At 33.8% G+C, this 19,519-nt stretch overlaps 1 long non-coding RNA gene across 1 annotated transcript in view; it reads right to left on the bottom strand.

The window, feature by feature from the left end:
- LOC307182655 overlaps positions 1–19,519 on the bottom strand; it is a 240,048-nt gene that overhangs the window by 21,490 nt on the left and 199,039 nt on the right. Inside the window, exon 4 of the long non-coding RNA XR_013827226.1 lies at positions 3,915–4,142. This is a non-coding gene — a long non-coding RNA (uncharacterized lncRNA). The remainder of the gene's footprint in view (positions 1–3,914; positions 4,143–19,519) is intronic.

Raw genomic sequence — 19,519 nt, 5'->3', positions numbered from 1 at the left:
AACAGCTTCCTGTAAGAAGAATCAATTAGTCAGATAACCATATTTTAAATTTCCAAACAAATAGCTCAACAAAAATGACAATCTGTGATTTGGAAATAAAGAAGTAGTTTCAGTCTAAGTGCCATACCTATGGTATTATTGTTGGTTATAATGAGGTAAAGTATCTGTATACTCTATGTAAATATTTATTATTTTCTTGTTATTTTAGCTTTACAATTCCCCAGGATATATCACCTACACTGATGACACCTATATTAATTGGGATGTTTATTTTTTGCATGGAGACTAAAATAATTACATAGAGTCATGTGTTTGATATTCAGGCGTAAAAGAATTTACAAACTAGTGGACAACTGAGAACAAGCTGAGAAAGCACAAATCATTCACTTTGTTCACTGTGGGCACAATTACACTATGATCTGCAATACTCTTTTCATATACAATTGATCATTAACTTATTTTAACTTTCTGAAGTTGCTTGAACTAAGGGTAGCTACAGATTTCAGTACATTACAATATGTATCTAATTCACTAGTTTGGACATTTTTGAATGAAAAAGATGTAGTATAATGCAGAATAAAGGAAATTGAGGGAACAAAGCATAATCTCCACTTAACAAAAATCTAAAGGTTAAATAGATGAGAACTGAAGATTTGAATTCGTTTCCCAGAACAGTGCTTTATTACCAAAATAAACTTGAGACCACCACTTAACTGCAAAGAAAAATCAACAAAGACATTAGATAGTCATTAATCATCCTAAATAAACAGTACTTTTTAAGTGTCTGATTGACACTGTTGGCACAGATTCTTTCCTTAGAAATATGCCTCAGATTTCTATCATAGACCTACTTTACTTAATTCAATGCCTGACTACTCTAGGATTTAATATGAGAACAGAAATTGGTAGAAAAATTTTTCAAAGTTTGTTTTAACAAATTATGTCTGTCTTAGTCTCTTGGTATAGATTTCCATGGTAAATATAAGGCCATGCTGTTTACTTCGCCACAGAATCGAAACTTTATACTTTTTACATGCAATTTCTAACGAATGATATGGGTTTACTAGCACTCTCTCATAAATCTATAGCAATCATGCCTTTTATAGCATTTTTCTTGTATCTATAATATTTTCATGTTTACTAATGTTTCATAGGATACTATACAGACTTACCAAAAAAAAGATAATTCTTAAAATTTCACCTTTTTCTAAGATATATAATCTTTTTAATTTATAGGAGTAAAGCAACATCCAATTATAGCATGCCAGACACTGTCTACTGTTTTTTTTTTTTAACATCTTTATTGGAGTATAATTGTTTTACGATGGTGTGTTAGTTTGTGCTTTATAACAAAATGAATCAGCTATACCTATACATATATCCCCATATCTTCTTATTCATCTAATTTCCCATTAGAAGGCACAATAAATATTGTCTGTGCAACAATTTGTAATTGCAACATGTTGACCTGAAAAACTGATCATCATTGCCATAAGTGACAAGAATTTGTATACTCTATTAAGATATCATCCATTGGCAATTTATGTCTTGAAAGCCTCAGTTTATTCAATTTAATGAACATTTACTGAATGCTAAATACGTATTTAGTGTTGGTTAAAGTTAAATGAGACATTTACCCTGTCTTAAGGATCCTACAATCTAGCCAATAAAACATAAATCTCCACATATGTGTTTACCAGCCTTGGAATTCATAAACCTTTGGCATGAAATATTAAGATGTGATCTAAAGTCAAAAGGGTATTGAGATCTAATATTGGCTTAGCCACCTATTTTTGTCCAAGGAGTAACCCTCAGTTTTTTCTATGTGATAAAAATAAAATTTGTTTTCAAAAACCTTAAAAAGCTAATTAAGATGTACACGTTTTTTTAAAATTTATTTCTTCTTGAAGTAACATTAGTTTATTACATTATATTTCATGTGTACAACATTCTATTTCAACTTCTGTACACACTACAGTGTATTCACCACCCAAAATTTAGTTTCCATCTATCCCCTTTTGCACCCTCACCCTTTACCCTCTGGTAGCTACTACTCTGTTCTAATGTATGAGTCTCATTTGTTCTCAATGTATTGAATATATAAGGATAGGGTTCAATATCAAATAACAAGTACTGAGCTCACTGAAAAAAAGATGTTATTGATAAACAAATTATTCATATCATCATGTATGCAAGTCATTGTTATATGCCTTATTTTACTATTTTAATATATACAAGTTAAGTAATAGATGTAATAATATGCAAATTACTGCTATCCACAATAGAAGGGTAAAACACTGTCTAGCATTTAGCAGAAATTATTTTCATTGAATTAAGGTCGTAGGGAAAACCTCACTAAAATGTTGACAAATGCTTTAAGCTTCTAAAAAAAGTAGAAACAAATAATTGGGCTGCCATTATTTATGTAAATGAGATATGATAGGAAGGCACAGGGGATGAAAAACAACAGGAAATGCAACTTTATCAATCAAAATATCCATGATATATTCTTTTTAACGCATAACATGGGCTTTTATTATATGAATAAAATTGAGTGCAAATTTTGTAGCTATTCAGTAAAAATAAGTGGCTGCCATTGCAACATATGCATTGCATAGCACATGTGTTACTTCTCAATTAAAAGTGCCATGAAATGCTTACAAGCGCTTACAATGTTTTAAGGGGACACATGTTTGAAAGAAATGACCATTTTAACAATTACTTGTTGTTGTCATGTCACGCAAATGTCTTTTTCCTTAACTTTATTTCAAATCCCATAGTTGAATTTGTTGATGGAAAACAAGAAGCAAGAGGTTCTGCTTGTGGAAATAGAAAGGAGTGTACATGAGAGGCAGGGTGTGTTTTGCTTGGCAGTTCTTGGGCTACAATTTTGTTTTTGTTTTTAGTGCTGGAGGGCAGCAAATTGGCAGGTGTAAATAAGGCTCTAGCTAGCTTCATACTGTATTTACAGTCAGTTATTATGGATTAAAATGTCTGTGATGTATAGGGAATTAGCACTCAACTTCTATTAAGAATGGAAGCTTAATGTCTAATTTCAAACATTCTCTGAATATACTTCTTCTGTCTAATCTTGCATTAATTTCCACCAACTTTTTATAAAGTGTACACAAATGGACTATTAGGAATCCTTCTGTTTGTGTCTTATTATGTACTTGCATTAAAGTTTGAAATTTTGAATATAAATTTTTGTATCTAAATTTTTAATGTAGCATGTAATTTGCCATAACCAAAAACTGGTAGGTAAGGAATATTACTCTACAACTGAATTGAGAAAGAGAGAGAGAGATTGACTTAGAGAGAGATTTAGAGACAGAGATTCCTCAATTCAAAAGATTACTTTTTATGGTATCCATACAGCATATTGTTATAGCTTTGTTAATTTTTGAAAATAGCAAATAGCTATTTGCCTATCTACTTTGATGTAAAACAGAATCATTTTATAACATAGTTTGCACTTTACTAGGATTTGCATTTACCACATGTTAAATCATGTCCCAGAAACACAGCAACCACTAGCAGATAGAGCCTAATGTCACATGATTATACAAAACACAAAGGTTATAATGTTTGTGCAGATAATTGCTTTTTTAATAAGGAATTTCCATTTTAAGGAAAGTAGAATAGCTTTATAAGAAATTTAGATCGGGCCACATTTCTACAACACACTGATCTGTAGCAACTTTTTTGAAAGCTCCTGGCAACATGAACTTCCCATGTCTCTATATTTGCTCTGTGCATGGAGACAAAGAGCCAAGATCATCTTGACTTCGAGGAGGAACAGTGGAAAAAGATGATAAGAGAGTGGTATGAAATAAATAATAAATAAATAAGTGACTGTTGAATAAAACAATTAGTTTTGCCCCAGGCTTCTGCAATAGCTTATGAATTCTTACCGGCATTAGTTTACAGCTGGAACTTCAGGATATAATAGGAGATTGAATCTTATACAGGCAATGAAACAGATGATCAAATTCACAGGGGATTGTGTCAGGCTTTTTCCAGTACTAAAGAAACATATTAATCCTTGTCACTGTTTTCAGAAACGCTGTGACAGAAATAAACCTGTACTGTAACTTGGCCCTTTTAATGAGCTTCTGGAGTGTGGGCTTTCCACTCAGCACCTGAAAAACACAACAAAACACCTTTTATATTAAAGATGTGAGGTTTGCTGCTGGCTAAATTTGTACACATAAGTCTATAAACCAGCGCTCAGCCAGCTGGGAAGCAAGAAAGCAAATTCAGATTCTGCCATGAACTTCACAGACCAATTATCTACTTGGAATCATGGGAGTTTAACAAACAAATACCAGCCCCTGCTGAGCCTTTTCAGGCCAGCAGCTTATTGGTGATTCAGTTGCATCCAAGGCTTTTAGACTGATCAATTCTTAATCACAAAGCACAAAAATTATTCTCAGACTCATGTCAGTTTCTTTGGACACGTTTGTTAACAATCTGCTTCAAATCATTTTTTTAAAAGAAACGGCAGACACTGTTTTTATTGACTCCCCACTTGTAAAATGTTTATAGCTTGTTAATTTATATTTACCCCTTTACTTTTGCCTGCAAATCAACATCACTTAGCACAGTTTGGTTACACTTTGTCCAAAGGAAATTACAGAAGCCTGCTATGGGGCTAAAATGAAGGAAAGCTGCAGAAAATCAATATACTGCTGATTAAACAGATCGTAGCAAATTCACGGCTCTATGCTACAGCATGGAGACATCAGTGTGATGCCTATCTAGCAGTTAATGTGCTTTCAGTCAGGTGAAGAAAATTTCAGAATAAGGCAAAATCACCCAGAAAAAGAAGAACTACCTTACACAAGAATGTATGTGCTTACATGAAACCTACATTTTGTGTAAGGTAGTAGTTCACTTAGGGAATAAGGGTGTGTTTGTTTTACAAAATAAAGCAGTTTAGTGTCTTTAGTATGACATTTACCCTTTGTATTATGAAAGGAACTAATGGCATTGCAAGATACCACCTATTTTCTGCCACAAGTCGAGTTTGCTTGTTTCATTTTATGGATGTCTTTTTAGGTTCATCAACATTTTCTTCTATAATTTCCATTTGGCAATAATCATAATGACTGAAAGGTACATTATTTGTACAGGAGGTCCAAAAGTAATAATGATATCCAATGATATGTCTGAAGCAATTCAGAAAGGATAACGTAATTTCCAATTTTAGAGTAGAAGAATGTACATGAAATAAACTACTTATAAAAAATGCAGTTTTTACATATTTTTTAAGTAGTGGGAATGGAGAATATGAACACCGCACAGTTATAAAGAACAACATTTGTTTGTAAATCATAGATAAAAGCAGCATTTGGGTTACAGGGAAGATTTGAGATATCGCAACTAAAGCAAATGTACTCTGAGTTAAAGCATAAACTTTCATTTCCATGCTACCCAGTTTGTGGAATTCTGCAAACCGAATACTTTGAGGACTGTAGGAAAATACATATCCTTAAGACTTGTTAAGAAGTGGTAACTCCTTTAATCCAACTTGAAGAACTGCACTGCACTGTATTGCATGTGAATTAAGGAAATGAGAAGCAAACAAAAGTTTAAATACAATCTTTCTGGAAAAGCGTAATTAGAAGAAATTTTGTTTCAACCTTTTGTTAAGCTTTTTATTTGACATACACATTTATCTATTTAGATTACTGTAATGCTATACCAAGAATCTTTGTTTTTTTAACTTGATACACCAGGGTAAAGTTTGAGGCTCTACTCACCATTGTTCACTCAGGATAACTATAGCTTTGATATGTTATAGTATTCTGGCAGATAAATTTCAATAGCAAATCCTTATACTAGAAAATATACTTGAGAAAATTATGTTCTATACACAAAAGCCAACTTAAGTTTCAATCTCTGTTGTTTTTAATTCTCTCTTTTTCAAAATATCAAAGTCTTCCAAATGGTAACATGGTTAAGTTCTTTGCCAAATTCCATGTGTTAAAATGAAGGTGTTTTTGAGTCATCAAAGCTTATAAAAAGACCTTTAACAAGTAAACAGCTTTCCTCTTTTTTAAAAAACTGGAAGATGTGGTATAAGAAAACACATTCATGGACACCATATGTGAACCAAGTTTCATCCCAAGATTTTGAGATTTTTGAGAATTCCTAGAAAATGACGGATTTAAATTCATACTGAATTTTACTGAAGAGGCTCACTCAATAACACTATTTTCATACTGATATATATATACACTTATATGTATGTATAAAACTCAAGGTGTTATGCTTTGATCATTCTGTCTAAAAAATCTCTGATAGTCTTGTTTAGGAAAAAAAAGGTCTTCAATAGTTCAGGAATATGAAAAATAGTCATTACTTCAATATCTCTAATTTAGTGTAAATATTAACTTCCCTTTCTTGTACTGTGGTAAACTATCAACTTTTTTCCTATGTAAAGTTCAAAAAAATGAGGTCATTTCTAGTTAATTAAATATGATTTTGTGACATTTTGAGAGCAAAGCAGTGGATATTAATGGAAAGAACAAGTATAGTAGAAAACATAGAAAAATACCTGTATTTGAAATACTTATCGGTTTGCCAAGTTAATTTGCTCCCAAGTAAGTATCTTAAAATGTTTCTTTTCTTTGTAGCATTGAACGAAAACTAAACTGAAGTGAAAAATTAGAATATAAGGAGATAATGGAAGAAGACTGAATAACACAAATATAAACTTCTGAACAAAAATTATTTTGTAAGTCTCACAACTTATGTAGACATTTTCACATTTTCATAGTTCCAGTAAGTTAACAATGGCTGTTTGTAAACATGCTTTACTTAAAATCCATATACCGTATGAATCTGAGAGTTGGCAGGGATGTGAATACCCTTTGGTAGAAACACAATTTTTCTTATTAATACATGGTAATTTATCACCATTAAGTATATGATCCCTCTGGGAAAAAATGGATGCACATTGCTCTCTAGACTATAATTTTAATGTTCATGATATTAATCTTTAATTAAATTACAGTTATTTTAGAAATGTATATCCTTAATTAAATTATACCATGCACATAAAGAAGAAACAACTATGGTATGATTAAAACATATTTAAAATGTACTACTGAATTTTGAATGCTGTCTGTCATCTGCGAAGTATGACTAGGCTTCAGAAATGACTAGAAAGTCAACTGAAAAATTGCCAAGTAAAACTGTTTGGTTCTTTACAGAACTGTGCATTAAAATTTTGGACAGTTTCTCTATTAAATCTAAATATACTTAGTATATACAGTATTACATTTCTAAATTAATTGCCATACTCCCATTTGTTAAAGAATTTCACTCCATGTGAAAAGCAAAGTCTCACTAGATGTGAATTTTACACTGTGCTAGATCAATCCCAATACCAGTAAATGGATATTATTAAACAGCATGGGGTAGTGCAAACTGGGAAAGAAAACTTGTAGTGTGCTGCCTTTGAGCAGACCTGGCTTGCATGCTGTGACAGGGCAATTGTCGACATGCTTTTTCATGCCAATCTGCAGCTTTTTCAACTCTAGATGCTATGGCAACCAGGGTTTAACAGACTAAGCAGCTAACAAGCTTCCCTGATGGAATTGTCTGGTTGTGTGATTGCCTTGTCTTAGGGAAAATATAAAATAGAATGAAGACGCTTGTGGACATTTGTCAAACTGATTATAATTTGGACAGTTGAATCATAATTGTCTGTTGTGTGCCGTACAGTAGTGACATATGCTATTTTCCACATTCCTTGCAGTGCATACTATTGCATTCCTGCATAGGCTACGTTTCCCTTGGGAACAATGGGTCCTGGTTGCTGTGGGTTTGGTGCAACATGGCAGTCCACATCTCACACCAGATCATCTGGGAAAGAAAAGAACAGTGAACAGTTCTAATTTTTTCCTCTTTGAAAAGGTTTGTGTTTGACTTGAACTATATTTGTGTGAAATATAATGAACATAAGTTGATGTGAAAAGATACTTCTCTTTTATAAAATGTTCATGTTCATAGGGTAAGTTGTAGATCAAAATATGCAGGTGAATTAATTTGTTATTTATGACTGGGCATAATTTTAGTTCTTTGGGAATATTGATTTTTTAAATTTGCAACCACTTAAACATGTATTTGTGTCACCAATCATATGCATAATTTAAAACACTGAGAAAATCATCAAGCTTCTCTGATGGAATGGTCTTGTTTTAATACTGCCTTGTCCTATTGAAAATGAATAGAAGATATTCTCCTTATTGTTTTCAATGATTAAAAGCCTACTAATAAAATTTCTATCTCTTTAAACAGTCAAAGGCATTGTATTTTCAAGATCATCTGATACCAAATCTCTGCGTTTTCTTGACGGGGGTACATCTTTTCAAAAATTAAAATGATTAGCGTGAACATTTCAGATAAAATGTGAATTATCATAAAACAAAATCTAGGTTTCAAGTTCATAGATAGACATCTTAAATAAAATGAACTATTTTTCTAGACAACCTCACTGATTATTTTATAGAATATTGTGAAATAGATTATTTCGTACTTTAAAAATATCAATGTTATGTCTTTAGGATAAACACTGGATGAACTTTTCAGTAGGCACTGAACTAGTTGAGGTTTGTTAAATATAAGTTGATAAGAAGATTTTGGTGAGTCTACAGAAAGGTGCAAATGATTATGATAACACATTCATTTCGGCCATATCTCATCAACCACAGAGTTCTACTGTATTTCTGTTTTGCTTTTTTTAATTTAAATTTTGAAATACTTCAAACTGATGCTGTGGTTTCAGACACCAAGGACTTCAGAAAAAGTGTGGTTCCTCCCTCCTCTTCATTTCAGTAGAATGGGCAGCAATCCAAGTTGCCTCTTAAAAAAACTTGAAAGTCACATACGATGACTTATGTCTAGGTGGTGCAATTCCTAGAATGGGTCCATTTCTTGTCTGAGACACTGATTATTTTTCTTAAACAGAAAGATCTCAGAGTGAGAACACCTCCTTCTGTGATAAGCAGTGCACACAAGAAGGACGAGAAATGAAATTGGGAACATTTTGCTCTCTTCATAAAGAACCTACTCCAGACTAACATGTAAAAAATATTTTTTGCAGAGTTATAGTGTACTAAAATTAATAAGGTAAGAATTACTTCCATAAAAGCTTTATTTTATATGAGCAGTAATTATTTTTCACAAAATAGCTTTTATTCATTGGGCTACCAGGTCTTCCCCTTAATTTTATCTTAGTTTTGAAATTAGCCTCCTTTGTTAGTCACCTCTGTGCCTGTCACTTTCCTGTTGTCAGCTACTGTTGCACTAGAGAGACCTCTGTTCCACTTATTTTCCTGAAGAATATAACTTCTTTTCTATCCAACAGGGAGCTTACTTGAGTCACAGGCTAAATAAATATCATTTGAATTAAGAAAAATCATATATTTTCAGTAGAATGGATAAGAATTTTGACTCTACTTTTTCTTTTCTTTTGAATATCAAAGATTCTGATTTCATTTTATTTTTTTTCTTTTCGTTTTTTTTTTTGGTCGACCCGTGCGGCTTGCGGGATCTTAGTTCCTCGACCAGAGATTGAACCTGTGCCCCTGGCAGTGGAAGCATGGAGTCCTAACCAGTGGACTGCCAGGGAATTCCCTTGAGTTTACTTTTGAATTCATTGAAACTTCTTTTTATTCAATAGATTCAAACTTAGAGTGTGATAGTACCTACTTTGGAGTTTAAAGAATTCTGCCTGAAAGCAAAGTAATTCTTTCCATCACTACAGATCAGAGGTGACAGTCAGGGTGCTTTATGTTAGTTCAATGACTAACATAGGATTAGGATAAGGAAATTACAGTTTAAGGTATAAGGAAACTACAGTTTCCTTAGGATAAGGAAATTATAGTTTAAGGTATAAGTGTTTTCCTTCCTGTTTATGAAATAAAGGCATATGAAGAAATGGTATACAAATTTCAGCAAAGTCAAGAGGTCAACCTTCTCTTGTGAAACATTTTATATCTATAAAATGTGCTTTACACTCATTATCTGGAGTTATTATTACCTACCACCTAAAATAGGCAAAGATTGATATGCCCATTTTAAAGCTTAGAATAAAAAACAAAAAAACTTGAGTTTATGGATTCACTGAAAAGGCTGTCTAATTACTAAAAGAGGCAAAGATGAATCTTCACCTCTCTACTTTTAAAAATTGCCTTTTAAATTCCTTTTCTCTTTGCTGAGAATTATAATACTTCATCAGTTCTGTAATAATGAGGTCAGTTCTCCATTTTGAAAGGCACCAGAAGACTACACCATCCACACAATCTCTTGTGGTAGCTTTACAGTGAAAACTTTTTTTCCGTTAAAAATCAGAGCATTCCCTGGTGGTCCAGTGGTTAGGACTCCGTGCTACCACTGCGTAGGGCACAGTTCGATCCCTGGTCAGGGGATTAAGATTCTGCATGGTGTGGCCAAGAAAAAAAAAATCATTTTTCTATTAAACTACGGCACTAAATTACTTCATTTACAATGAAAACATTGTACAGAAGTCATTAACATTTTAGTACAAATTAATTCCAACCTTATCATCTTGGTAATACTGCCAAAGTTCCACTCGGAGTTGGGCAGAGGGCTATCTCTGACTCCCCAGTCTCCGTAGACTTCTGTGCAAAATCCACATTCTGAGGGACAGTCAGGGTGGGAATGGTGGAGAAAGGAAGCAGTAATGGTGGTGTGACACCCTCCTCAAGTGGCTTATGAGTACCTGACTTCTGTGAAGTGAGCAGAGATGAAAAATAGAAGTAAAATTTGTTCCTGGAAACAAGTGAAACTCCTCCTTGAGAATGTCAGAAGGGGAATTTTGAGAAAAAGATGAAGTGTACAATAAAATGTATATGTGCTGAGACCTAGCAACAATCTGAGTGTTTTTGTAAATGGGACCACTCTCATAGTCACAGGCTAGTGATATTTGGATATTGACCAATTTTTCCCATAAGGCATAGTTGGACTGGGGTGATATTCACTCAGATTACTAGACCTCTGTCAATCAGGAGAGGCTACCACTATATCACGGAAAGTTGCGACTTTTAAAATTTCTCTGCTTAAGTTCCATATTTTTTCAGTAATAAATTAGTGCATATTTTAAGCTGATTTTTGTTTTTGTGTAAAATTCTCGGTTGAATCAAGCTTTCAAAATATACGGTGTGGAGAAAAGTTAGTGTTATTTTCCTAGATTTTGAAGTAAGTTTTCTTGGCTACACTATGCCAACTTAGCCCCATGGCAATTTCTCTCAAATTCAGGAATTTCAACTCTTCCTTGTTGAGGGGTTTAGTATATCATTGGAAATAAGTAATTGGGTAAAGAATCTTGTGAGAATGCTGGTCACTGATTAGCACATGGAAGACAGAGGGCTGCAGAGGCAGGGAGCATCATGATCACTCTAGGACACCACCACAAAAGTAGTTACAAGTCTTTCTTTCTTTTCTTTTCTTTTCTTTTTTTTTCTGACTGCGCCACAGAGCTTGTGGGATTCTAGTTCTCCGACCAGGGATTGAACCTGGGCCCTCAGCAGTGACAGTGTGGAGGCCTAACCACTGGACCACCAGGGAATTCCCTACAAGTCCTTCTTTTTCCCTTAAGGCACTCTGTTCAGCTTGGCCTCAAAATGATTAACAATTATACATCTTCATCCAGATTCAGAAATATTGAAACAGCTTTTGACCTTTCTAGCTCTGAAATTTACCTACATACAACATTTGGGTTCTTTCTGAGATTCTTCTCTCTGCCAAGTGACTAAGGGTTAAAAATAAAATCTTTCCTTGTCATTCTTAAAATAATGCACAAAATCCAAACAGGAAATTATCTTAAAACATCACCTGGAATTAATGGCAGTATTTTCTTTTGTTTTTAACTTTCAAAACTCTTTTTTTCTCTGAAGAACAAAAGCAAATGAATGTAATAATTATAATAGTAATAATCATAATCATATTAATGAAAATAGCTAACATTTATTTAGAACTTACTATATTCCAGGTTTTCATTTAATTACTTTAATATATTAACTAACCTTCCCAAAACCTTATGAGGAAGGTACTATTATTTCTGTGATATAGATAATGAAACTGAGGCCCAGAGAAGTTACTGATTTGCCCAAAGTCCTACCTACATTTAGTAAGTGTGGAACCAGTGTTTTAATGCAGCCTATGTGACTCCAGTATCAGAGCTCTTAACTCTCAGAAATCTCCTTTGGTAATTCAGAAGTTGTATTCTAATCCTAGGTATTGATGAATTGATTTTATTAGTTTCACTGATTATGAATATTACACTTGATGAAGATGGCAAAGTTTATCTCCCAACATCATCTGATTGTACATCCTTGATACTTATGTATAACACTTCGCAGAGTTCTAAACAGAATGAAGGTTAAGAAATTCAATCCTAAAACCATATCAATATAATTCTATTTGTGTGGCATGGAGTGATAATACCATTCTTTGAGTATCCACCATGTTCTTGGTACTGTGCTAGGTGCTTTAGTGATACATCAATACTATGAAGCAGGTATTGGTATCCCTATTTGCACATAAGAAAACTGAGGCATAAAGAAACTTTCACACAAAACTAATAACTAGAAATGAGTTTCTAACCAAGGTATATCTGGATACATATCTTTTTACTAAGGTTTATTATTATTAAACCTAAATAAGGTACTTTATATTGCAGAATTCAAGAATTGTGGAAATGAGAATCTAAACTTTTCTCCAATCTTATTAGTGGTAAAGACAAAGGAAGAGGTTATGCCACTAGTGACATCATAGAGATAGTATAGATTCAGCTTTTAAAAAGTTATTTGAGAATGTAAATGGTGTTTTTCAGCACTTCTGGTCATAGTGATCTATTTTTAGCCTGTAGCAGGGGTGACAATTTACATATAATGCATTAAATAAAAGTACTTTCCTTTATTATGTAATGATTTTGTTTTGAAGCCAAAGCCCTGCTGATGAGAGAAATAAATTTTAGTTTGTTAATTTCATCTCTTCCAGATTAAAACAGTTGTCATGGTTGTAAAATATGTCCACATATTCTTTGATATTTCTCCCTTCAAAAGGTGGAGCCTGATTCTGTTCCCCTGAATGTGGGCTTACCTAGTGACTTACTTTTAAAGAAAATGGTGGAATTGATAATGTGTAACTTCTGAGATTAGAACATAAAGGTATTTTAGCTTCCTCTTTGCTCTTTCTCTGGTGCCACTCAGCCTATGGGAAGCCAAGTACCCTGCCATGAGGACACTCAAAAAGCCCACAGAGAGACCCATGTGGCAAGGAACTGAAGCCTTTAGCCAATAGCTAGTGAGGAAGTGAGGCCTCCTGCCAACAGCCATGTGAGTGAGCTTGGAAGCAGACTCTGAAGCCCCGATCAAGACTTCAGATGACAGAAGCTTTGGCTGACATTTTGTTTGCAATCTTATGTGAGACCCACCCAGCTAAGCAGTTCCTGAATTAATGAGCCACAGGCATTTTGAGATAATAAATGTTTGTTGTTTTAAGCCACTAAGTTTTTGGGTAATTTACTACACAGTAATACATAATTAATATAATAGTCTCTGTAAGGTAACATTCAGTGAAATTTAAATTCAAACTCCCTGATAAAATTAGCTTCTCCTCAAATTCCAAATTCCTCCAAGAGTCTCTCCTTCCCCATCTCCCATCCAAGATGGAAGCTTTCCAGAGGAAACTTATGATGAATGTATTTTATACCATTCTCTAGGTCCTGCTCCCTCTGCTGGGAGGACCCTCATTTCACCCAGTCATTTTTTTTCTTCAATCGAGTCCACTGAGAACTGATCCCTTTTGAACATTATTCTGGAATCTACTCCTTCTGACTGTGAACTTGGTTGTAGTTTCTGGTCATGAAACACTTGCACCTTTCAGTTTTTGCCATGGACCCAGTCCTACTTTGATCTACTTGTATTCTCAGCAGTTGAGCCTGTGGATATCCTACACATCAGGTATGGGCCGCGAGGAATCTGATGCACTACCATCACAGACTGTTCCTATCCTGTTAAGCTCTTGAGGCATCACTCTCAGTGCCCTGTTTGCTGTGGAGTTTGTCTAAGATTATTGAAGTTTTCTTGTCTTATCTCGAGGATATAGAAACAAAATCTTTCACTGGAAATCTCTTAAAAATTTCTTTATTATACTGTGAAATATTGGAAACAGCCTAAATACTCACACATAAGAAAGTAGTTGAATAAACTATGGTACCTCTACACAATGGAGTACCGTGCATCTGTAAATAAGAATGAGAAAGACATTTTCAGGATATATTGTTCTGTGGAAAAAGCAAAGTGCAAAAAGTATTTATAGTATGGGACCATTTAAGCAAGAAGGAAGAATAAGAGAATATACATGTATTTGTTCATTTGTGGAAAAGACTTATAGTAAGGATCAAACAGAAACTAAAGAGACTGGTTACATACAGGAATGAGTGGAAAAGGGGTAGAAATAAAGAGGCAATGGGAACATGGTATAGGATTGAGGGAGAAGTAATACTTTTGTGAGGATACGTTTTTTATAGCTCTTACTCTAAGGATCATGATATTGTTTTATATACCTCTCAAATAAATAAATGATTAAATAACCCAGGAGGTAAGGAGAACTCAAAGTGGAAACACAGTAACAAGTGAACCTAATTTTATTATAAATGAATAAAATAACCACACTGATGAGGGTGGGGATAAAAGAACCCACATAAGTAACTTTAGAAAGCAATATTTTGACTAAATATAGTAAACCTAAAGATAAACAAAAAACAAGTTTTCCAAAAATGTTGTACTCTGTGTTTAGTAAATTTGTTTCTAACACGGGTGTAAGTTAGCAATTCTAAAACTATTTTATATTCATATTAGGTTTGAACAAAAACCAAATATATTGTTAATGAGTGTCATTTTTCTCATCGTCAGAGGAAGAGGTTACAAATGAAAATAAGAGTAAAACAATTTCTGTCATGTTAAATTGGAATAAAACATATCAGTATGACTAGTAGTTTATATATATATATATATATAATATATATATATGCACACAGGATGGATAGATACAGAAATAAATAGTTGTGTGTATTCATGTGTTATTACACGTACATCTATTTCCTAGCTTTATTCTCTGACAGGGCCTAGAAACAATGACTTCCCAGTAACAATAAGCACACTTAACATTTAGATCTTGGAGTTTAAATGTCATTCCAGTAAAAGGAACCAGGACTCCTTGTAGAAATAGCTGGTGCTGGAAAGGACCAGGGCAGGAAAAATACAAGATAAGACCGGAATGTCTTAAGGAACAGAATGTATACAAGTATCCGCAAAATGATGGAGGCATCTCAAAAATTCACCACGAAAACCAAGTTTAAAATGCTCCCAACGACCAAAGTTGGGCCAATTAGAGAACAACCCAAATAATGCTAGTTTGAATTACAACCCCTAGATTAAAAATAATCATGGATGACTATACAGACATAAATCTGTAAATGGAAAAGTAAATAAAGAGAGTACTCTCCTTTACAGGAGAATATAAATTAATAAATCTACAAGGAATAAGGGAAATGGAAAATCACCATTAAACAAACACCACGGTAATATTTTTTGTGTGTGTTTTGCGGTTTGCGGGCCTCTCACTGTGTGGCCTCTCCCGTTGCAGAGCACAGGCTCCGGACGCGCAGGCTCAGTGGCCATGGCTCACGGGCCCAGCCGCTCTGCGGCATGTGGGATCTTCCCGGACAGGGGCACGAACCCGTGTCCCCTGCATCGGCAGGCAGACTCTCAACCACTGCGCCACCAGGGAAGCCCCTACATGACTCTTTTTGAATTACAGTTTTCTCAGGGTATATGCCCAGTAGTGGGATTACTGGGTCATATGGTAGTTCTAATTTTCGTTTTTTAAGGAACCTCCATACTGTTCTCCATAGTGGCTGTATCAATTTACATTCCCACCAACAATGCAGGAGGGTTCCCTTTTCTCCACACCCTCTCCAGCATTTATTGTTTGTAGATTTTTTGATGATGGCCATTCTGACCAGTGTGAGGTGATACCTCATTGAAACACCACAGTAATATCTGTGAAATCTATCTACCTATATACATATTGCTCAAACCATCAGTGGATGCTAAAATTAATGAGTGATGAGAAATAGGATATTTACATAACCTTAAAGTATTTCCACACAAAATACTTATTAATTACAAAGGGGGAAATATTAACATTGAAAGGAGAAGCCTGACAGACACCATTTAGCCATGTGATCAGAGTTAACATTACCAGTAATAGGATATAATGCCATCATATATTCCACTATATGATGTACTGAGAAGGACATAACCTCACTTCTGTTTTTTGTCAAAAAATAGTAACAAGTACCTAATTATGAGAAAGCACTGGACAAACACAAATTGAGGGATGTTCTAAAAAATAACTGGCATGAACTCTTCAAAAGTGTCAAGAACATGAAATAATGAGGAACTATCACAGATTGAAGAACCCCCAAAACAACTAAATGCAATATGGGATCTTGGATTGAACCTTGGACCAGATAAAAAGGATATTAGCAGAAAAACTGGCAAATTTCTAATAAGGCCTGCATATTAGTTAATAATATGGCATCAATGTTAATTTCTTTTTTTAATTGAACTATTGTTGACTTACAATATTTATTAGTTTTAGGTGTACAACATAGTGATTTGATATTTTTATAGATTATACTCCATATAGAGTAATTGCAAAGTACTGGTTATATTCCCTGTGCTGTACAAATATATCCTTGTAACTTATTTATTTCATACCTGGTAGTTTGCACCTCTTAATTCCCTTCACTTATTTTGGCCCCCCCCAGCCCCTCCCCTCTGGTAACCACTAGCTTGTTATCTGTATCTGTCTGTTTCCGTTTTGTTATATTTGTTCATTTGTTTTATTTTTTAGTTTCCACATATAAAATTTCTTGGTTTTAATATCTGAACTATGGTTATATAAGATGCAAAATTGTGGGAAACTGGGTGAAAGGTAAACAAGAATTCTTTGTATAATTTGTGCAACTTTTCTGGAAGTCTGAATTCAATAAAAAAAAATCTTTCAAAAACTTCACAGTTTACCCTAGTGAATTTGTCTCATCTAAGATAATCCAAGTGTTTTGAGAGACTATTTCAACATGCATCAAGGTTAGCTAGTTCCAGTGGTCTGAAAAACGTTATCAATTGAAGTTAACAATGATTTCTGACTACCAAAAGTAAAATTAATGTTCAGGCCAAATTGAAATAAATACTCCTTGTGACTCAATACACACACACACACACACACACACACACACACACACCCTCTGTTATGTACCACTCCTGGTTCACCTGCTCTCTGGGGAATGGGGGAATGGTAAGAAAGTACACTCATGATTGACTTCACACATTTTCCTTCATTCTTTTTTTCTTTCTTGGCTTTTTCTCCTGGAGATAGAGGGCCTTCTTATTTCTCCATCTGACAGAAACTGCCTTGGTTCCTACCCTTCTTCTTCCTTACATGACATTCACTTTATCCTTTACTTGGATGAAGTAGCAAAAGTGTTGCATGGAAAGAAACTCATAAATGAGTACCTCTCAAGATGCACTGAGAAGTATTTAAAAATATTACCTCTGGAAGATCTACAGACTGCTCTATACATTTTAATACCTAATGATCTTCCCAAGTTAGTTCCCTGAAGTTTAATTTTATCTTCCTGGTTATACTGTTATGTCCCTGAGGCCCAGGTTGATCTCTTACACATCATTTGTATCCCCATAGCATGTAAAAAACACCAACTGGTCAGTGTATATTCTGCTGATTGTTTGAAGTAGATTAATCACAAATCACTTTGAATAGAGTACTAAAGAAGTGTGGGATAGTGATCTATGAAGAGCAAAGCCCATGATTCTCCTTCCTACTTGTTTTTGTAAGGTTAGTCAATCCTATAAAAAAAGTTTGCCCACAGCCAACCTTAAGTTTGCCACTTTGCCCTTCTGTACTGTAAATGTTCTCAGCTATGGAAAATCATCATATGCTCCTTCTACTTAAATACCATACATATCATAAATAACTTTGAAATTTTCTATGGGAATATGATAAATAAAATGTTACAATTTGAGAGCATATGATTGAAAAAGCTATTCATGATCTGAACCTTCATGTTTCAAGAAATTCTTGGAGAAAACACTATTGCTATTGTAAGAATCCTAGCTCCATCCTTTGAAAGGTGAGGAGTTTAAAGAAAGTTTTATTTAAATCTAAGATAGGATCAAAAGATGAGTGTGGACAAATGGAGTAATATGTGTGAAGATTTTATAGTTGAATATAACTCATGCAATATTAGAATTTGTTGAGAAATCAAAGACTTAGAGTCAAATGTACAGGCATTTGGTACAGGTACAGGAAAGAGTGAATTCTGAAAATCTTGTTTACTTTGAAAATAACATGATTTAATTTTCTAATTTTTATGTGCGTTTAACCAATGATTTTTTTGTATGTGCTAAGATGCTAAGAATGGACTTGCATTCTTTACAAGATTATATTTTTCAATGTTATTGAAAATTTTATTTTTATACAGAACAAAAATGGTAAACAGATTTAATTCATTGGAAAAAAGAGGATATCTTGTCTTGAAGATATCTGTTGCTTTCACAAGCAGTCTTGAGTATATAGCTATTTTTTATAAAAGCTTTTCTGTCATTTTTCACTATTACATTACATATGGGCAATAGTGATTTTCTCAACTTTTCTTATTTTCGAGTTGCAAATTACTGTAAAAGTACAACTTTTAGACAATTTAATTTAGGATGAGTAGTTGCAAGTGAGATTTTTTTTTATATCTTAAAAGACAAAAAATTTAGTAATTTCTTAGGAACTTCTCTTGCCCAATTATGCGTGGTGATGCATGAGAAAAATAACAACAACAACAACATATTTTGGCATTACTAGGTACTGTTCATGTATGAGAATAGCAATACTAATCCCAGAACTATTATCAGGTGCTCCTTCAACTGAGAGACACAGTCCCTCTATCTTACATCTCTGGTAGACATTGAATAATTTTTTTTTCTTGTTAAATGATACAATAGAAACATTTAACCATTATAAACATCATTACTTACAAAGAAGGAAAAAATCTGCCATTACTATGTTAACAGACTTAAACTTAGGAAGAGATGGTTTGTTACTTACCATGTTCAAGAAACAGTATATGGTAGAGTTATGATAAAACTAAAATAAGGAAATGTGTTGAGAGAGGCTAAGCAATCTTCCAAAGGTGACACACAGTAAAAATGCTAGACTAAGATTTGAATCCAAGCATTCTAGCTCTAGAGTGCATGCTGAAATATTAACACCTTATTGAACATATGTAAGATAAAGTCATTCTAGGCTTTTCTAGATACCCTCATCGAATTATTGATATTATTTACAGGAGGTCTGAGCTTGTGCTACTGTGGTGTGAGGGCCAACTTAAAACTGTGGGTCA

The sequence above is a fragment of the Stenella coeruleoalba genome (assembly GCF_951394435.1).
Source record: "Stenella coeruleoalba genome assembly, chromosome: 2".
In the NCBI taxonomy this organism is placed as follows: Eukaryota; Metazoa; Chordata; class Mammalia; order Artiodactyla; family Delphinidae; genus Stenella; species Stenella coeruleoalba.
The sequence above is the reverse complement of the archived record's forward strand: the minus strand, read 5'-3'. Positions and strand labels throughout refer to the sequence as shown.